The following is a 23,382-nucleotide window of genomic DNA, read 5'->3' on the forward strand; positions in this document are numbered from 1 at the left end:
GTGCATATAGAACTGGGGTACAGGCCAGAGGCCCAGGGGCGGTGAGAGGCTTCACCAGAGACAGAGTGGGGAACAGAACAGCCAGATCGACGAAGTACACTGCTGAGAGGAGCAGCGGACGGGTCAGGAGAGGTCTGCTGTGCCTTGTGTGTCACCTTCCTGGCGGGCGATGGAGCTCATGCTGAAGTGGCTTTAGATTCTCAGTGCTGTGCTTTAACCCGCTGCGCACCAGGGAGGGCCAGGTGTCTGATTTTTTTTTTTTTTTAAATCACATGTCCATATAGAATTGTAATCATGCCATGCATATACTCAAACCACATTCAAATAAAGTTTAATTAATTGTTGTTTCTTATTTGGTAAGACATTTGACTGATTCAAATAGATCCCTGAGTCATTCTTTTCTTTTTTTTATGTGTATTTTGGACATATCCTCAAGGTTGTCATGGAGATTAGCTTTCTGTTCTTTCATTAGTTTATGAGTTTAATATTACTTTCTTCCCCTTAAAAAAGTAAATCTTTGTTTTCTCTTTATTTTCATCTTTAGAATAAAATTTTATCTTGGGAAATCAGTCAGATAATTGCATTCTAAAGAAATGTATTTTTGTCAGTTCCTGGCAATTTCTGCTATCCCTAATGCCAGAGCAGAGAAGGCCACACTGAGATAGGTATAGAGAATAGGGGTGCCAGCTAGTTCACATAAGATAATTGACTTCTGCATATCATTCAGAGAAATTTCCTCTGCTTTACTGACAGCAGAGTAAAATTCTCACTAGACAGTTGTAGTGGTTCTATGATTGATAAATATTTACGTAACTAGACAGTCATTTCTTGAGCCCATTTCTTCTGCACATATTTTATATGGTCAAAAGAATGAATGAATTACTACATTATAACAATGCTATAAAATTGCTGTCTTTCAGGGAAGGAATCATATGTATTGATTCATGAAGTTTTCAACCATTTGTATGAAACAACTATACAGAACAAAGTAAGGCTAGTGCTGTCTAAAATTTCTCCTTCTAGTATGTATTTATTATATTTTAATAGACATAGCTCCTTAAGGTCCTCAATAGACCACTAAATATAGCAACATACTGTAAAGGATACTTCCAATAAGTAGATATTTTGACATGGCCATACTTAGAAGGGCTCTGATGAGAGTTCAGAGTTGTCTTCCACACAGAAACTCTCCAAAGACTGCTTTATTTTGTATCTCCTGACAGTCTTTATAACATGTTCTGTAAGTGTCTGTTAAAGGTCAAGGACCACAATAATGACTGACTAATCTTAGCCTTTCTCCGAAGTTAATGCTTTAGTAGACAGGTGGGCAGGAAACAGTAAGGAAGGTAATAATTATATTGTTACTCTTTGTTGTCTGTTTGCTCTTCCATCTTTCTTATATCCCCAGAGGTGATCACTGAAAGATAAAAGTATACATGGAAAATAATAATTATAATCAAAATAGTATCACTTATTTAATACTTAGTATTATTACAGTAGCAAGTGGGAAGTTCAGAAGCTCTTATTAAGCTACCAACAACTCTTTTGAGGTCAATATATTTATCAATATAATAAGGGAGAAATTTAAGACTTGCAGTGGTTAAGGAGCTTATCAAAATCATCCAATTTCAGAATTTAATTTTTCCTGGCACTGCTGAGTCAAAGTTCTAGCCACCAAGCTTACTTCCATCACTAGGAGGACCAATTATTAACCATCAATAAGAAAAATAAAACAAAACTCTTTTAAACTTAAAGTCCAACCAATTCTTTAAAAAAGAAAAAAATGTAACTACAGAGTACACACTCAAATCCCTCTGTTAATATAGCTTATTCAGAAGTTTGAAAGAATAATTTAAAATATTATTTTGTATAATAGCACAATATAGCATTATCATTTTATATTATTTAGGATGGCATTTAAAATAGGGTACGAGTATTACCTATTGTGTCAGTTGAACACAATTATTATAATGTGATTAGGCTTTTCTTTTAATGCCTGTTTATATCCTTAATTTTCCACATACTGTGCAAATCTTATTTTTATAAGGTTAATTACAATTACTCCGTCTAGGAGACCAGTATTCTTGCTATTTAGGATTTTTAACCAGATTATGGTGACAACTTCAAATTATGTCTTTGTAATAACAGACAATCTTGTATGTCTTCCATTGCCATATTTTGAGCCTTAGGCTTGCAAATAATACATTAAGAAATAATCAAATAATAAGATACCATACTCCAATTTAATTCAGCAACTAGTGTATGACTCAATTAGTTTCTTGGATTGTTTGTTACATGGAAAACATTTTTTAATTGTAGCTGAATATATTGAAGTAGAGTAGACTAAAAAATAACATATACCTTGTTTTTTTAAATAAGAATAAATAATTCTAAGAAATCTTTAAACAAATTCACCTTTATAAACACACAGAAAACTTTTTTTGATTTTCAGAACTGTAGAAATTATTTCCCTGATGTACTTGCAATTTAGAATTTATGTCATCATATGAATTCATGACCTCTTTTGTGGATAACTAAAATAAGTCTATAAATGGTTTTCTTACCTGTTAGCAAAACCATCAATGTTAATTAAATATTGCACAGTGAGATTAATCTCCCAAAATAGAACTATTTATGTTTCTCAACTCAGCTCAGATTCCTTTCAGATTCCTCAGGAGGTTCCTCAACCTGGCATTCTCATGGTTACAACCTATCTTTTCTGCCCTGTCTCCTTTTACTTTCCTATCCCAAACCACACCAACCACTAGTTGTATATTCACCACACTTGCATTTCTTTACCTCTGTTCCTGTTGTCTCTTTTATACCCTCACATTGACACATAATCTGTGTGAAATAATAGTAGTGTAGCTTATAGTATCCCTAAGATTCTGTTTACAAGTATTTCTTTACTCAAGTTAGCTTCTCTTCCACTGTCCCTTTCTCTCTTTGACTACCTTTATGTAATATATTCTACTTATCCTGATTGCCATATATTCTCCATAAAACTCCCACTCAATTCTGGATTCTGCCTTATAGTACACAACTGCACACATAATACACACATAAAATGGGGTATATTTTCATGGTTTATTTGAGTCTCAAGTTCTGGAATTACATAAAACGGGAGAGAAAAAAGATGAAAATTGAGTTACATTTGAGTTTACAACTTTTAATGATTCTATGAAATGTTAGTTTGAATTCTAGGTTTACAACTTTTAATGATTCTGAGAAATGTCAGTTGGAAGTTAGTTATGATTCTGCTCAATACATGTAATAAAAACCAAATTAAGAGTGGCATATAAAAAACATTATACATATAATAGGACGTTCAGATTGTCAGCAGACTATCATTGGATTAGCCAATGGTCCAATATTACCATCAAGTACCTTTCTAGCTGTCAATTCTACTTGGGATTCTGATTAACTTACTAGAAAATAGATGGATGTCAGGAGCAATCAGAACAACTTGATATGTGGCTCACCCTTAACAAGAGAGAAAAGATTCCTTATTGTGCTTGAAGGACAAAGACAAGATTTTCCTAATGTGACTGATACTCTTTCCTTGTATTTTAATTGATGAAAAATGGGTCATCTACCATTTGTAAACTAATCACTGCAAAGATGTTTAGCATGTGAACAACAGTCCTTACCGTTGGAGTAAGGGTCAGCTTCTGATGAGGCACTTGGACTATGTGGGGAAGAGGTGGTGATGACCAAACTGAAATTGTGTTAAGGAAATGTTGGTAATGGAGACTGGTTGAGCAAGGGGAGTGTCCACTGCAGATGGACAATAAGAATGCCATGCCAGGATGTTTTTAGATCCTGCAGTCTTGTTTCCAGGTCAACTCTGTATTTTTATTATTGGTTGTGACTTTTGGAAACAGATCTGTGATAATTCATTAGGATGTTAATATATTAAGATGTGCCTTCCGTGATTATTGGCTGATTCACTGCCATCTGGTCAGGCAAGAGATACATACACAGCAAAAAAGGAGAAAAATAAATGATGAACCAAAGTTTTATAAAGTAAAATATATGAATCAGAAATAGGCTATGAAGAATAACACGAGTATTTTGGAAGGGGTATGTTGAAAAGTTCTTTGTTGTGTCTATTTTTAAGGTGGTAAGTAGTATTTTCCAAGAACCGAAACATTTACTCACTCTCTAGGTAATTTTTCTTTCCCCAAATCCTCAAGCCTTTTATAATGATCACCTGGGTTTATAGTTAAGGAAACTAAGTGGCTACCTTATAATCATTGGCCTTTTCTCAATTTAAGTCTAATCAATATCACTCGATTTTGTTAAAATGAAAGTGGGAATAAGTCCTCTTTGTTTAAGACTACTCTGAAAATACTGAACTTTTACAAACATGAGATGAAAATATAAATTTTATGCACTTGACCTATCTTCCATCTTACTAAAATATCATTGTGCTGTTCCTCGAATGCCTTCATTTTCTAGGGCTTCCCTAGTGGCACAGAGGTTAATGACAGCATTACCAAGCTGTTGCCAGCCACTGCAGCAACATGAGTTCAATCCCCAGAGCCACCCTACATGATGCAGCAGAACTCTTTTGTCTCATCCCTGCACCCCTCAGCAGTGTTCTGCTACCCACTCTCTCTGGGGAATCCTCTCACCCACCAGCACCTCTGGCCTACACCCCAGTCCTTGTGTGCATCAATCAATTATTCTTGAAAGCTTTCAATGTCTTGAATTTTCTATTTTGGACAGACATTATCTATTGATCTCTCACTTTGGAAAAGTATATTGTTAAGGATTTAATATTTCTACCTCTCCATGTACCTGACACTTACACTCTCCTTTATTCTCCCCATTTTTTTTAGAATTTAAATAAGACCAATACTCAGTATTTATATTACTGTGATCCGTCAACTCAATTTAGAGTCAAGTAATGTGCCGTGGTATAGAGAATAAAATTTAAGGGAAAAGTACATATTTTTGTATTCAAGGATGAGTAGAACTGATGCTCTATTCCCATTGTTTCATTTTGTTTACCTAAAAAATTTTACATTTCTGCAATTGACAATTGGTAATGTCTCTTACTATTTAAGGAATGAAACTTTGCAAACTTTCTGATTTTGTGTGCTACTTTGGCTTTCAAAGTTCTTGAAGACCTCCCATATTTGCAACTGCTCCATGTTTGCAAATAGCTTATTTTGGGCTGGTTATTTAACAGATGATGTTTGGGTTTTGTTGTTGTTGTTGTTGCTTTGTTTTTACATATAGGTAGAATTGTGTAATAGGTTTCTCTATGTCAAATAAGGTCATTTCTGTGAACTTGACATATTCCACACCAAACATGCTCAGGCCCAGTTCTTCTTTGCCTTCTGATGTAGATCTTATATTCACTTTAAAAAGCCCGTTAGAAACACTGCCTCATTCAAAAACAGAATGAAATACAACTAAAAGTCTCATGTAGGAATCTAAATTGACCCAACTTGTAGGTGGACATTGTTGTGTTGGATGGCAAGAACAGACACAGTGTCATTAGGATTTCATGAATACAGTCCCTTTAGGGCAGCAGGAACCACAGCAAGCTAACTACTCCAAGTAGTAACAATATGTACCCAGGGAATGCAAACGGAACACAACTAATTAGTGTTCATTGTATTTGTAGCTCTAAACTACAGATACTAGTGCTACAGAGTCCATATTCTTGAGTGTGAAAGAAATTAAAGACTTTCTCCTTCTACCTCATTAATCCAAAATTGATTTGTGACATTCCAAATTAGGTAAGGTACATAAATATACATAATTGTCTTTTGTTATATTAAATTACTTCAATCTCCTAAAAATATTGTGAGATAATATATGTGGTAATACTTTGTGAGTACTCAGCAAATGATATTATTATTAGCAATCTGGCAAGGTTTTCTAATAAAAAGAGCATGTATATCACAGAACTGGCAACTAGAAGAATTCTTTTTCATTTTAGAACTTCATCTAAGTCTGCATAAACAAAAACAAATTGTCACTTTGTCTCCATTCCACTTGAACCACAAAAACTCACCTATTCTGTACTTCATCTGCTAATATTTTGGTTTCATATCCTGAGTTAAAATGTGAGCTCATTCTCCCCCAATTTAATTTTTTGACAGTGAATATTTATACTAAATTTAAATTAAGTGTAAAAGAGCAGATTGATAAGAACACCAAAAACCTTGTAGATCAACCAATAACACCAGCTGTCCAAATTATTCTACAGCATTGCAAAGGTTCCTCTAAACTGCATATTTATTGCTGGATACATTCCATCCATATGACGTACAAATTTGAGATTTATACTTTTAAACATAATAAGATGGAGTTCTGCCATGCCTACTGGGTGATAAGTAAATGCATACACAACCAATTTGGTTTAAATCTCAGTCCATAATATTTTTGCATTAATCTTAGACCATACGACTTTTTTTTTTTTAGATGAAGTACTTATAATTGTAAAATGTACAATCTCTTTTCTATAGACTTTCTTCTCAAGGTTTCATAAAAACCTCAAGGAACCTCTGTCCTATGAGAAATAGGACAGTATCATTTCTGTTTTAGGTACTTATAATGTCCTGATAAAGACATTTATTTATACAGTGACTTTAAGTAATACTTGATTACCAACTATTGAGTCAGTTTATAAAATGTATCTTTTAAAGCTTTTTCTATTCCTCCTATGACCAAATAGTTTATAAACAAACAAGTTAATAGCTGAAATATGTAGATTAATATGAAAGTGAAGTATTTGGTGGTACTTGGAATAGAGAAACCTCACTGATTTTTAAGAAATTGGAAAACACTGGACAAAATTAGTGGGTTAAAATAATCAAAGAGTATTTTAAACAAATACAATCCCATGTCTTTTAGTTATACACAATAGCTCAAATTAGGTTAGAAAAGAGTGCCTGATTGTTGTTTAATCAATAGACGAGTCTGTTTAATGAGTAAATATGTTTTACTATATAAACGAGTGTTTTCAAATGCTGAGAGTTTTAACAATCCTTGTAGGGTGAGTGAAATATGTCTACATATGGAGGGATGAAAATGTACCCCAAAGTTATATAAATATGTAAATGATTAAAAAATTAATAACATTTGAGAAAAAAATAAAACAACCCTCTATAGAATCTCTGTATTACCTAAGAAGAAAGGAAAGGAAATGTTAAGTTCAATCTAAAATGGTGCAGAGTTCAGAATTGAAGAGTTTGAAGAGCTTATACCAACAAGATTTTAGTAATGTAATATATATATTAGCAAGTAACATAAGAGATATTCAGAGTGTTGAGAAATTTCTCACTTTAAATTCTGTTATTAGTATTATTGTTAGTATTATTGTTGCATATCATGCTCTTTGTCTTGTTCAAGGCTAAACCTATCTGATCGCCAGTGAGTCTTAGGATTTAACAACAGAGTTAATATGGTTTTAGTAGAACATCGTGATCTTTCTATTTATAGATTTACAATGCTATCCTATATTTATTACCTTCAAACACACCCTCTTGTGGAATGTGCTCATGAGTAAAACATGTGAAGTTGCTATTTATTCTGACTTTGTCTTCAGCCAGCTTCTGTTTCTTCAAAGTAGTCACCAAAGTGGAATGTCCAGAGCCCAGGATGTGACCGGTATAATAATTTTCAAAAAGAAAATTTTAGAATTGCTATTTGCATACAATTTTATCTAATACAAATTTGTTTCTTTTGAATATAATTTTAATGTACATATCGGTGCAGTACTATCTGTTTAAAATTGGTTATATGCAAATTAAAGTCCATTGAGTAAAATGTTTATGTAAAGAGGTATAGGGTGATTGGTTTAAGAGTTCTTACAGATGTTCCATTCAGTTTTCTACCTTATTTTGGTTTGTTAAATGTATTTTTCTTAATGATGTTATCTTTTCTTAAAAGGCAATACATTGCCTTGTCAAACACACAGGTTTGTCTTCTGCCTTTCTTTTTTGTCTTGACATGCTGCCTACACAAAAGTTGATTTATTTTTTATTTGTAATGGTAGAATGCTGTGATTTTTTTTATGGCCCAAACAATTTTATTTTAAACAATATAACCAAATGTTTTTATTTATGTATTTTTTTATTGTTGTAACATTGGTTTACAACTCTGCACATGATTCAGAAGTATAAGATCACAGATCTTCTTATTCATGATTGGAAGCTCATTTTTCAAGTTGTAAACAGATTTTAATTCCTATTCTAAGTGCCTTGTGACCTGATAGAAGCTGAAGGGCTACTATGATTTGTTCCTTATTGGTCTCATATTGAGTCAGCTAGTCTCCCACACTTCCCTCCCACCCTCCTGTAATGAATGTGCACTGTTCATATAGTAGACAATATTTGGTGCATATTATGGTTATTGTTGTTCCGGCTGATGTCATTTTTATTGCTATAGACTTTTGACTTATAATAATAATCACAGAATGAACAGAAGCCAGAGCTATATAACTAGAGACTTTTTCTTTTTAACAGCTGTTGTCAGTTCAGAGGTGTAACTTGTAAAGCTCAATCCTTTTCCCAAAATAATATTATAACTTGCTAAAGGCACAATTAGGTCAAGAAAAGTTCTCCTCCAATTGTGCTTTCTCATATAATAATACTGTATTTGCTTAAGGCGGGTAGGAAGTAGATGGATATATTTATAAATCTACATGTCAGATTTGTCTTTTTACTTGTCTGTATGACAGCCTAGCACGTAGTAGGCACTCCATAAATAGTTAATGAATGGATGAGTGCATGAATGAACAAAAGTGTGAACATTTTAGGTAATAGAACTTTAAAATAAAAATTTTAAAGCTCTTTTGATGATTTAGCAGTATGGGCTTTGGGTATTCTTGAATCCCAAGAGTGCTGAATTAAGTACTGGAATTGGGAAAAGTCTATAAAGGATACTATGTAAGACAAACAGTTCTTTGCATATAATTATACATTTTCTGGATAGAACTTGTGAAAACACAATTGACATTAAGGGAACTAGAAAAAAATACCAGGCTACATTTTAAATTCAGATTTGTAATTACTCAAATGCTAAACATGAACTAAATTTGTATTGAATGGTGCCAACGATGTACCACTGACCCACTATTGTGAAGGCATGGGAATTATATTTTTAGAAGTAGCAGTAGATTAATTGAAATCAATCTATGTTACTCTGACCTTCTTTTTAGGGCTAATGGCATATCCGTGTATAGATACCTTAATAGAATTATCTTTATTCTCTGCTATACCAAAGCACAGAATGTAGTTAACTTTTATCTCTGAAGACCAAAATGATCCTCTGAACTTACGCCATTCCTACATCAGTTGAGCTAATCTTCCAAAGGCTATTTAAACTTGAAGCAATAATAAGTGGGTAATGAAAGAATCATGCTATCTATAAGTTTATGACTAGTGTAACATTTTCCTTTTCCAAATCCTGACATGAAAGTAATATTTCTTATCTTGATAGAGATCATTGAAGGTCAAAACTATTACTAGAAGTTTTAAGACATTAGATCATCTCCATTTACTTACACCTTTACTCTTATTTCTGACTTCCCTTATCAGTAATTTTCATTAGACTTATTTTGATTCTTTAAGTTTCTGTTTCAGGTAGTTAGGTTTTTATTATTTTTCTTTGTGACCTGGACCCTGAACAGGTGAGTCCCTGAACCTAGTGAGTCCCTGAGTTTGTATTTTAAGAAATTACTTTATGGAGAAAAGTTTGATTTGATTTTATTTTTTTTTCTTTGTTGAATTCCAATGATGAGGTTTTATTACTCTCATTATTTAAAAAATTAGTTACTTTAAGTCCAAAATTGGATCGATCTCAATCTTGATCTAAAATGGAGTCTGTTCAAATAGACACATCTTTTAGCAGAAAATGGGCATGTAATGATCAGAACTTTGAAAATTTTAGCTTCTTACAATTGGAGGTTTTGGAAGAGAAATGAGTATCTTAAGAATAATTTTTCTCATTGAATTTCTGCTATTATGAACACCCAAAAATTGGGTTGAAAGTGATGGGTTGATTTTTTTTTTCTGAATATGAAACCAATGATTAATGTCATGGTGTTAGTCATATTTATTAATTGTTTTATCTTATTAAGTGGCAAACGACAGAACTCAGGCACTATTTGTAAGCTCTTCTACCAAGAAATATATGTGTTCACTTTTGAAAATATAAAGGTGAATTTTATAAAACTTAATGCATTTCCCTGTTGAAGCTTACTTTCTAATATTTCTGAAGTAAAATATTTCAGTTTACTTTTAAAATGAGACAAAAACTGAAAAATCTTTTTATATGAAAGTAGGACATTTTTAGAATATAGGCAGTACTAAACCATATACATTAAAACATAGCTTTGGCTCTTTTTTAGTAAACACAAATATAGATAAGCTAAATGGGTAATTATTTTGATAGGGTCAAAGATTAATTATGTTTATTTGAAAACTGCTTATAATATTACTTTGGATGTATGAAGCAACAAACAAACAAATAAAATGAGAGTCTTTGTCTGGATCTATTCTTAGAGGAAATGTGTATTTCCCAGGGTTTTTAAGTGCTCACAATTTGGATGCCTCCCAGTACTCACCCTTTTCCTTTGCTTGGAACATCAATCACTTTCCACACAGCACCTGGACTTGAAATGATGCTTCAAATTAATACATGTTAAAAATAAAAAATTTAAATTTAAAAAAGTTACCCAAATGCTCCTTGTTTATAAAAAGAGAAACAAAAAGAGAAAAATCCTTATTTGTAGATTTTTTTTCCATAATCTTGCTCAGCCCTGCCAGAAATCCATTTTAAAACTTTCATATCCATTGTAATTGGTGAGTTGCTCTTTTCTGTGAGATAACTATGTGGTTATTACTCTTTTTCTGATAATATAGGTTTAATTTTTCCAACGATCTTATTTTAATAGTAAGCTTAAGGGCTTATAAAAAATAAATTATATACTTTTATTTCCCAGTTTTAATGAAACATTTGGACAAGCAGAATTATTTACATGCATATTCTATGCTCCAAATTTTTGACGATAATTAATAATTTTTTCCACATGGATCTGCTTCTTTTTATTTACTGGTTTAAAGGATAATTCTATGCAATAAGATTCCATCTGCTCTGTTACGTATAATTCACCTACTTAATTTTCATATTACTGTTAGAAACAGAAGATAAGAATCAAATTAAAATATGCTCACATTTCTTATCACTGAATCTCAGGTCTTCTGAGTTGAATATTGAAGAAAGGAATCAGTGCTGTGGTCCTGTAGATTCATTTCTTAATAAAAATATTGTATCATGAAGTTATTTTGATCATATAAATTTTATTATAGTTACATTAATGCTTAGCATTTGAAGTTAATAAAGCTAGCAATGCCTTAATAGATAATGACAACTATTAAAAATAACATATATATTCCTTTAGAATAAAATAAGTGCTAACACAAAAAGGACTAACTGACATTTAATGAGCGCTTGCAATTTGTCAGATTCCTATATACTTCATATACTTATATATACATATATTTTCACAAGATTACTTCAAAGTTAATGTTAACATCTCTGGTTTTACATATGAAGAAACTAAGAACCACAGAGCTTTTATATTTTTTCCAAATCATGTAGTCAGGAAACAGAGGATTAAAGATCCAATCTTGTATTATTCTATGTAGCGCCTATGGTCTGATTTTCCCACTGTCACTTCCCACTAACACCACACTGTCCATGGATTTGATTTTGGAGCTTATCTAGTTCAAATCCTCATACAATTATGATTTGCCAAGGAGTTATAACGCAGAGTAACTTCTACTTTGTTCCCACTAAATGACTTGAAGCAAACTGGGGGGGGATTAGAGAGATTGAATGAAGGGGATGTACAGAGGATGAGGATGGGAGTCGCAGGATTGATAAAGCACTACAACAGGAGTCAAGAAATTAAACTCTAGACCTGTTCTGTCTTATTTTTAAGTTTTATTTTATTTATTTATGCATAGAAGTGCTGGGGTGCAAGGCAGAGGTACAGGGCGTGGGAGGGCAGGCTGAGAGGATTCCCCAGAGACAGAGTGGGGAGCAGAGCAGGCAGATGGACTGAAATGCACTGCTGAGGGGAGCAGTGGTCTGCTGTGCCACTGGCCGGGTCACCTGGCCGGGTAGTCCCTTATGAGTCAAACTCACATTGCGGTGGCTGTGGGTAGCTTCATAGTACTGAAACTTAACCCCTAGTTCCACAAGGAGCCCTAGACCTGTTCTTTTATGAGAGAACATATGACCTTGAACCTGTTGTGTAATCTTTTTGTGTTTCAGATCCTTCAGTTTTGTTAGAGAGCCATTGCAAAAACCTATTGTGCTAATGTATTAAACGTTGACTTTGCAAGTGATGGAACATTTTAAAATGTAAAACATTTAGATCTATAGTAACATGCATTTAAGGGTATACAGTTCAAAGCACACATAATACGCCATAGACTTTATAATACTAGTTACTCAGGGAAATGATATGTGACATACAAATTAGTCTTCATTGGGTCAAAAATTGTGGCTGAGTGCTGCAGAAGCCAAGTCAAATTTGGTTGTCAGACAACAGAAGATGATGAAGGGACTATTTCAGGGTGGTTCAGGGCATCTGTAGAAGTTAAAGTATCCAGTCTCTCTTCGATAACACTCTCTTTTTGTGTAATACTATTATATTAAAATTCTACTGTAAAGAAGGTGATATGGATTCTCTAGATGTAGGCCAGTTTCTGTGCATCTGTGCAAATAAGAATAAAGCGTCTCTACATCAGCACATATACTGAGTTTAAAGTAGATCTTCAAAAGAGCAATTTATGTAATTTATTTCACATAAAATCTTTTAAAATCTGAAAATATGAGACAGAGAATAAACAAATATAAAGCATGTGAATTTGAGTTGACCAAGGACAGAAGTGGAACAATTAAGACTAGTATCTAAAGGACAGTTAGGACTAAAATATCATCTATTAGCTTTCAGTTCAATGAATAATGTATTAGCATTTCTTTGGAAGAACAGACAGGAATCAGGGAGATGATGTTTTATGAAGTCCTCTGAAAACCAGGCATGGGCTTGGAAGATAACATCTTGCCTTAGAACAACTCTCATTTCAAAGGTTTATAGTGAATTAATCTTATATTCTCTTCATGGCATTCCTAGGGAGCAGGCAATGCTGGATGTACATTATAAAATCCAGACACAGGACACTGGAACTCAGAGAGTTTGGCTCTCTAATATCAGAGGGCCAGCAGGTGTTAGAACTCTGGAATTTTGACTAACAACTAAATTCCATGTTACATCTTTTTGAAAAGAATATAAGCTGTCCTTTGCACCTTTGATAGGGAGGACATTGTTGATAATTCAAATAATCATTTTATGCATAGAAAACTGAAGTTTTTTTTTTTAAATAAAAACCATATTTAAAGGGTTTGACTGTCATTTAAATCTCTGAATCAAGCCTCCTTTGAAGCCAAAGGACAATTTTAGCTTAATTGGGGAAATGTGAAATAGAAAGCCTAATTTTTAGCTCAGATTGTAAATAGCGTCTCTTCTAACCTAGTGCATCTCCATGCCCCTTCTTGTCTAGCAGGATTGTAGAGAGTGTTGTTTTTGAAGTTCCATCAATCTATTAAACATTAGACAGAAGGTTTTAGGAAACAGGCCATGTGTATTGTGACGTACAGTCCTGGAAAGAAAAATGATCAATCTGTGTATTTGCCTTTTAACTAGTTGTAGACAAGTTGGCCATATCCTTGGCACATTAATGAATTCTGTCATAGCTCATCTCCACTGCTCTCTTATTATATGAATTCAGATCTCTGTTTGGCAATAAAAATAAAGTCACTGATTTAAGTTTCCACTTCCAAGCTAGAGCTCATGGTCCCTAATAATCAAGAGACTGAACTACCAGAAGGGAAATAAAAAGTTTAGAAGTGTGATTTGTGACATGGACTCAAGCTAGACTTTACATTTTCTGCGAGTCCATTTACAGAGCTTTATTTATATTTTCTCTCAGCCAGTGTGTAGTCCTACATATCTATAGAGTTACTTTTTGTTCTTCTAAAAGATTTCCAGGTAGATGTAGGATTTTTTTAAAAAAAAATTATTTATTCATACAGAACTGGGGTACAGGCCAGAGATGCGGAGGGTGAGAGGATTCACCAGAGACAGAGTGGGGATCAGAACAGGCAGATTAATGAAGTACACTGCTGAGGGGAGCAGCGGGCGGGTCAGGAGAGGTTGCCTCGGCCATGTGGATCTCCTCCAGGGCAGGTGGGAATCGAACTCATGCGGAAGTGGCTTAAGCTTCTTAGTGCTGTGCTTTAACCCGCTGCGCCACCAGGGAGGGCCCAGATGTAGGATTTTAAGTGTTATTGAAAATAGAGGGGCTTTCTCATTTCCTCGTGGATAGATTTAAATTTAAATTCTTTAGATCTCCACCAACACCAAAACATGTGTGTGATGCATTTTTCCCAATTTGCGGGGAAGTAATTGAAAAATAGAGCTCAGAAGGCACCACTATTTCACCCCCACCCCCAGCCACTAGTGTGTCTCTCTTGAAGAGGCCTTTCTAGAAAATAGGGCTACTTTTCTTAGCATCTGGTCTCTTTTATCTGGCACATTGATTCCTGGCTCCTTTTTATCTAGGACAGCCTATTTATAAATCAAGTATAACCACTTAGATCTCTCAATTAGTACCCCCCCATGTATTTAAATTACTCTTTAGGATATATTCAAGTTCTCTAAAATGCTGTGTGTTAAGAATTTAAAGGCTTTTTTTTTTTTCAATTCATTGGATAATGTCAAAAGGACAGAGTGAACAGGACATTTAGAGAATAAAATCTATATATTCTTGACATTATCTTGAAGTGGCAAGTTTGCCTATCCTGAAATATATGTGTTTATTTGAATAAAACCTTTCTATTAAAAACTTCCCCTGCTTTTCTCCTTATTTTTAACTCTGATAATTTATTCTATCACTATAAATCAGTAGTAGTAAGATTTCAGCAATCAATTTGATTGACTTCAGTTTTATTTCCCTACACTCAGTTGCACAATATTTATTTTCTAACTATAACATTTCTACTCTCCCACTAAAGACGTAAGGGACAATTTGCATGAATGCATCGATTCAAGAACTGTTTGTTGGAATACTGTAATATGCCAGATATATGCTGCTCTAGTTATACCGGATAGTCTTACCCTCTAAATGCAGGCACTCTAGGTAGGGGGAGAGACAATAATAAGCAGCACATGTATTTCCCTGATTCTTAGATGTTCATAGTTCCCTTCCTGAACGTACCTGAAATTAGGACCTATTTTAGAGTTGATATCTGACAATCACTATTCATCAGCACAAGCGGTGACATCAAGAGTTATACAAAGAAGGTGCACACAACAGTGAAATGGCCTTTTAATTCCTAGAAACAAGCTGAGTTTAGCATTATTACCAAAGTGTGCAACCCTCCAATCTGGACTCATTTTTTTAAAAAAGAAATTTATTTATTTATGCATACAAGAAATGTGATATAAGATTTGGTGTTGTGGGGTAGGGGGAAGGTGATGAGAGGATTCACCAGAGACAGAATGGGGAGCAAACCAGGCAGATCTACCAAAATACACCGCAGAGGGGAGCAGTGGGTGAGACACAGGCCATGTGGGTCATCTCCCTGGCTGGGGATCAAACTCATACTGCAGTGGCTGGCAATAGCTTCATAGTGACTGTCCTTAACCCTGTGCTACCAGGGAGGCCCCAGCCAGGGCTCTTAAGACCTGATGATGAATGGGAAAAACTCTTCCCACTTCCAAGTTTATTATAAACACTAGAAAAAAATAAATTGATAAATTAATACACAATTCCATCATTTCTTCACCAAATTCTTAGCTCCTCAAACTTTAGAGTTACTCCATGATATAGACAATCCCCAATGGGAAATTTGACTTTTCACAGTGTGTACACTGAGTATTTTCACCAAAATCATACTAGAGCACCTAGATAAAATTATAATTTCGTAGAAATTATCAAAACAAAGTACTTTCTTTCTACATAGGCAAGCTTGCCAAGAGATTAGACCTTTTCTTACCTCTGATTGTTTTGGTTTGCAGATTATTCTAAAACTTTTCAAGTTAGAAATGTGTCCTCAAATCCTGGACCTAAGCCTATAGTAGCAGCCAGTGCTATGAGTTACATGTCTAAATAATTTCTGAGGGTGTTCAAAGGGAATATAACAAAAGCCTATTTTCCCATGTGCTAGTTTAAGACAATGCATTGATTTAATTTCTAAGTGATGCCCAAGGTCACTTTATTTTCCCCAATATTTATGATGGGAAGTTTAGCATGTTTCTTATTTTTCTTCACATTCTCCTTTAAAATGTGTTTGGAGGACTAGCAGCAAGCAAGCTTCCTCCCAAGAGAAAACAAACCCTCAACCTACTCAAGTCACTGATGATGGCTTATTTACTTCAGTGCTGGTGTGTAATCTCATTGGCACTTAAATAATGATCCTGTCTCTAAATGTATGGCTTTCAAGTCTTTATTTTATGCACTAAACTCACAGTTATTGCTTTTATCCTTGACATTGCTATTGATTTAGTACGGAGAACTTTCAGTCATTTTTTAAAATAAACAAACAAAATTCCACTTTCAGTAGATTCTGTAAAGCTTTCTCAACTTTGTAGAGTGACATTATCAAATGACAAAACCCAGAACCTTCTAGAAAGTAGAACTTACCTTATAAAACTGAAAAAGAAAAATACACGTGCATGCAAGCATGTGTGCACACACGGGCGTGCACACACACAGCCTTCAATCACATCATGCAAAGACAGTACAGCACCAGAGTTGTGTAGTCTTTGACAGTCATTATACTGTCAACCCTTACATAAAATGTGGTTATGTGGAAATAAATGTGGAAATAAATGTGAATAAACACATTTCCAGAGCTTCTTCATATGTGTTCTTGTATTGGAGAAATGAATAATCCTGAAAATCTCCCAGTAGATTTAGATTCATCACTGAGGAGAAATATCCAACTAGAAGAATATAACTAAGTGAGATTAGTGAAAGCCCATGTTAACTGAACTTTCCTGACTTCTCTGTAAATCCCAAATCACAACCTAAATATAATTTAATGAAATTCATCTTTTAAGGCATTCATTTATAAATGATATCATTATGTAAATTATTTATTTATGCATACAGAACCATGGTACAGGCCAGAGGTGCAGGAGCAGTGAGAGGTACACCAGAGGCAGAGTGGGAAGCAGAACAGGCAGGTTGACACTGCTGAGGGGAGCAGCAGGCGAGACAGAAAAGTCTGGTGTGCCATGTGGGTCACGTCCCTGCCTGAGGATAGAACTTGCACTGAAACAGCTGCTGTTAGTTTTGTAGTGCTCTGCTTCAACCCATTGTGCCATCAGGGAGGATCCTCTTTCTTTCTTGATGAATCTACATGATTTATATATTTTGGAATGAGTAATACCTGGGTTCAAGTCCAGGCTACATTATTTCCCATGACTTTAAAAATTACTTATTCTTGACTTAATGCTGTAAAACTTGGATGGATAAGAGAATTAGATAATAGTAGATAGTCCGTAGCAGATACTGAATATTTTCTTTTACCACCCTGTTTTTCCTAATTAAATAAAATATTTGAATATCATAATCCCCATGAAAAAATTAATTTTCCTCCCATTAATTTAAATAATTTGTGTAATCAAAACTGGTTGGATGTGTTAATTTAATAGAAATTATGACATTGAGAGTGACAAAATAAGCGCTAAGTGCATTTAAGTGAAAGGAGAAGAAATTTGGTTTGATTATATCAATTGTAGCTTAATATTAGGGCACAATCTCTAGATAGGTAGCAGACTTTTAATCAGTTTCTCTCCAAGTCCTATTTAATCTCTAGACACACACACAAAATAAAGTGACATCAACACCAAAGGTGAAAACTGTCAGGTAAGCTAGGGAAATAATTTGGAAGGGATTCTATCCACATGAAATCAACAATGGTGAGTGACTCAGAGGAAGCTAGGAATTTAAAAGTTTTTTTTTTTTTTTAAATCATAGAACAGTCCCTGATAGCTGACAAATGGGAGGAAAACATTTTCTTATGCTCTGCCTTCCAGTTGAGACATTGGATCTATTGACTTATAATAGAAACGGTGTAACTAGCCAATAATTAGACAGATGAAGGAACCCATGGAGAATCCACAGTAGATCTTCTATGGATTCTGATGTCATTTTGCTGAGAGACAGTTGTGTTTGGTGTTAGAAGCACAGTCTTCTGTAGTTATCCTTGGATTGAATCTTTCCCCCAGCACTCATTGACCCAGATATGTATGGTACACGTCCTTATCTGTGAAACAGAGATTAAAAGCACATGATGTTTTAGAATTAAGTGACATGATATATAATGGTCTTTCTCTTAAGAGTCTCTCATAAGTTAGGCCCTCCATACATTTTTACAATAGATGTTTTTGTCCTTAAAAAATGTAGAGAATATTGTGTTATAAATTTATAGTACATTGACATGTTTGTGTATGAGTGTGTGTGTATATAAAATAGCCTCACACATTCATATGTATATGTATGTATCAGAATCTTGAAAGTGTCTGTTTTAGGCAGAGAATTGTGAGTCATTTATACTTTGTGATTCTTCCTATTTCCAAGATTGTTGATAAGAAACTTTTATTAGCTGTAGTATCAGGGGGGAAATAGGAAATAAAATGCTTCAAAATAGACTAGATTTTGTATAAGGTGTGTTTGACTCACAGTAAACACTGAACAAATACTTTGAAGATAAGACTGTGAACCCAGACTCTTCTGAAAGTGGCACCTCTGGTTCTACACACCCTTGTGGAAAATCACCTTTGTTTTTCTTTCTAATCACTTCATTTTATTTTCCTTATACTGTAGCATTAGCTAAATTACTCATCAGTTCTAAACACAAATTTCCTTTTCTACTTTGACTTCATTCTCCTGTTACCCAGATCCCCTTATACTATTTCCTTCCATTTTAGGTTCAGGTCAAGGAGATTTGCCAAATCCAGAACAGAATTAGCTTCATTTTTATTGTGATCCCATAAAAATGGAGTTGTATATTTAAATGCATTGTTTAAGTTTAGCTATGTTATTCCTTCCCCTCCCACCAAATTAAAAAATATGTTTCTGTTTAACCTTTGAGAAGGAGGATGAAATGGTTCTGTGCTTTATATATATAATCTCTTTAAAGATTTTTATTTTGTGAAAACACATGGTGAAAATTCCAAAAGTACAAATGAGTGCTGTATAAATGGCTCACGATTATGCTTCCCATAAACTCTGTTCCCGAACACAGGCTTTGCATATTATTCCAGAGCCATTCTATGTTTCCTATTTTTAACATTCAGCTTGTACTTTGCCTTGTACATTTAGAATTACGTTTGAGATATTGTTTCATCTCACTATGCTTGCTTTTTTATATGACTTCGTAGTATTTAATTACATAAATGTAGTAAAAAATTAACTAATACTTGTAGATGGTTGTTTACTTTGCAATTGTAATCTGAGAATAAGTAACCATAAATATATGTTACTACACATATAGGAAAATATATCTGTAAGATAAATTTCTAAATGCGAAGTTTTCAGATGTCCTTTGAATTTTAAAATGAACTTTACAATTAGTGTTCTTGGATTCAAAATAACCTTGTTTCTATTTTATTAGGATTCGAATTATGGATTAAGAGTAATTGATATACATATGCATGCTGTTGCATTGCCCTACATGAGAACATGTGTACTCCTTTTGTTGAAGTCTACTTATTTTTTTTAAATTTTGCACATTTCTTGGTTTTGGTTGCAATTGTAAATTGATTTTATTTACACTATAATTTTGGATTGGTGTTTGTATCAAGAAAAATGTTGATGTTCATGTATTAATTTTAGTTCCAATGCCTTAGTGAGTCTCATTGTTCTTTGTTTTTTGTTGTTGTTGAGGTTCACATTTATTTGGTGAGTAATTACCTTGTCTACAATTTTTAATTCTACTTTCCCTCCCCTAATTTGTTATAGTTTATATTTTGAAAATGTGGTTACTTATTACATAGAGTTTAAATGAAATACTTACTTTTTTTCTGATGAGAAACTGCTTCAAATAATCCCACTTATAATCATCTCAAGAAGTAATCTGCTCATATTCTATCATACTTTTCTAACGTGTTTTTGAGCTATATCTTATTAAATCAATAACATTTTAAAGTGTACAATTTATGAGTTATTATGTATGTATATAGCTTGAGTCATCAGCATAATTAAAGCACTTATTTATAATCCCCCAAATTGTTTTTTATTCTTTTTTGTTATTTTTAAATAAATATAATTGATTTTTAAAATTACTTTGATGAGATAAATTTACATCCGTATAATTTATCCATTTTAAATGTACACAGGGCTTATAGTACATGTTTACAGTGTGGTACAACTATCCCCACAATCCAGTGTTTGCACAATTTTACATTCTCACCAGCAGTATGTGAGACTTGATTTCATCACATCTTCACCAATAATTTTTTGGTAAATTGTTATTCTAGCCTCCCTGGTAGATGTGATACCAAATTATAACTTTTTATTCCCTGATGATTAATGATGCTGAGTGTCTTTTCACATGTTTATTGACCATTGGTATCTCACTTATGTAGAAAAGTCTATGTATACCCTTTTCCCATTTTATAATTGGTTTAATTCCTTTTGTTGAGTTGTAGAAGTATTTTATTCTTTCTAGACACTAGTCCCTTATTAAGGAGATTGTTTGAAATTATTTTCTTTCTTTCTGTGGACTGAATTTCTACTTCTTCAATGTGAGTATTCTGAAACAAAAAAAATTAAGTTTTCAAGTAGTTCAATTTGTCTACTTACTTTATTTTGTTGCTTATGTCTTTAGTGACATATAAGGAACCATCAGCTCAACAATAAAAAACTAAAAACACAAATAAAAAAAATTTTTTTTTTTGCCCATATATCTTTCTCCAAAGAAGATAGACAATTGACCACATAGTATAGGAGCCTGACATTAACCTTTTGATTGTTTGATTGCCAAACAATCAAATTAATGGAAAGAAGCTAAATGTTGCAGCTTCCACAAAACAACCACTTATTTTACATCCCTAGAATCAACAAATTCATTGAGGCAAAAATAATAGAGAACAACAAACATCAAGGGCAGAAGTTATTTTTTAGTGACAATAGAATTTTTGCTAAGGATATTTAAAAGGTTGGGATATAGATAATGGTAACAGTTCTACATTACTTATGACATGAATTTATGTTATCTTTGAATATTTAATTCTTCTTTCTAGTGTGGATGATATTTATATTTTTGCCTAACTTTCCTTGTTAGGACTTCAAGTAAAATATTTAATAAAATGGTGAAAGTGAATATTCTTGTCTATGATCTTAGGTGGGAATTATCCAATTTTTCATCATCAAGTACAGTAATAATAATTATGGATTTTCACAGATATTCTTTACTAGATTCAGGAAATTCACTTCTACTTTTAGCTGGTTGAGTGTTTTTGCCATGAAGGAGTGTTAGGTTTTATAAAGTAGCTAAAGATGACTATGTGTTTTTTCTTTCTGTTATTCTATTGATACAGTGGGTCACATTAATTACACTTCAGATATTAAACCAACCTTTTATTGATCATCTTTTAGACCGGCAGATATCATCAATGAGTTTTTTTATAGATAATTAGATATTTGTTATGTTTATTTCTCATCAACTAAGTTTGAATGCAATCTGTTTTATATATTTATAGGCCCATTGCAAATACTAGTATAACTTATTTACATACAGTAAATTTTTCAAAATCTATTCTATGGTAGCCACTCCAACGCTTTTTATATCATAGTGACTGTTGCTTGTAGCTCTTTAGTTTCAACTTGGAGTTCAGCATAAATTAGTAAGAGAGGTCATATAAGTAATCCCCCAAATTGAAGATATTGCCTTTCTCTTATTCACACACCCCCACCTTAAGAAAGATTGTATCCACAAGTCAATCAGTAAAAGCCACAAATTCCTGGAATTGCTCAATACTGGCAGAGAAACCCTGCGTCGTTTTTTACGACTAAATTAAAATTTAAAGTCAGGTTTCAGATTGAGAACGAGGAATCAAAATAGCCATGCCAATGAAACCATTCCATGTATTTTATTGAAGTATTGTCTTACATCCTTGTTAGTGCTTTTCCAGTATAGGATTTCCCCTCTTAGGGGCAGTCACTGTAATATCGCACCACCACATCGCCCAAAGCCGTCCTCCACATGGTCTCTGTGTCCTCCCGCCCTTTGTACCACCCTTCTCTTCCAGCCTCTGGGTGCCTTAGGTCTGTGGTCAGCTTTCAAGGGTTGGTTTTAAAGTTCATCTTTGACCCTTTGTCTGGTTTCTCTATATTCGGTATGTAAGTGACACAATTTGGTATTTATCTGTCTCCTGGATTATTTTGCTTAGCATAATCCCTTCCAGTTCCATCCATGTTTCTGCATATGCCATAATTTATCTTCATTGCTCACTGAATACTATTCTATTGTGTGTGTATACACACGCACACACACATACATGCAAACACACACGTATTTCACATTATATGTACATAGTTTATGTATATGTAGTTTATATACATATATAAACTACATCTTCTTGACCCACTCATCTTTCATCTTTTGGGGTTGTTTAAGTGTTTCCACAGTTTGGATATAGTAAATTGTGTTGCAATAGATATAGGAGTATAACTTTTTATTCAAAGTAGTATTTTTGTTTTCTTTGGGGAGATACCTAGGAGATGAATTGCTGGATCATAGGGCATTTTGAGAATCTTCCACTCTGCTTTCCATAGGGACTGGGCCAGTCTATATTCTCAACAACAATGAAAGAGGGTTCCTTTTTTGTTTTTTTACATCTCCCCAGCATTTGTTGTTTCTGGGTTATTTTGATGTGGGCCATTTTCACTGGTGTGAGGTGATGTCTCATTGTGGTTTCCATTTGCATTTCTCTGATGATAAGTGAGGGTGAACTTTTTTTTTTTCATGTGCCTGTTGACCATCTGTTTGTCTTCTTTGGATAAGTTCCTATTTAGCTCCTTTACTCATATTTTGACTGGGTTATTTGTTTTTGTTGTTATAGAGTTCTATGTGCTCTTTATAGATCTTTGATATAAGTCCCTTGTCAGATGTGTGGTGTGCAGATATTTTCTCCCATTCAGCATGGTGCCAGTGAGACCATTTTAAATGACAATGATGTAAATGTTCCTTGCATTTATAATTGAAAGGAACTATATTGGAAGATCAAAGTGATCTTCTTTTTAAAATCTTATTTAAGATGGCCCTCCCTGGTGG

Source organism: Condylura cristata, unplaced genomic scaffold, assembly GCF_000260355.1.
Source record: "Condylura cristata isolate star-nosed mole 26May11 unplaced genomic scaffold, ConCri1.0 scaffold00002, whole genome shotgun sequence".
Lineage (NCBI taxonomy): Eukaryota > Metazoa > Chordata > Mammalia > Eulipotyphla > Talpidae > Condylura > Condylura cristata.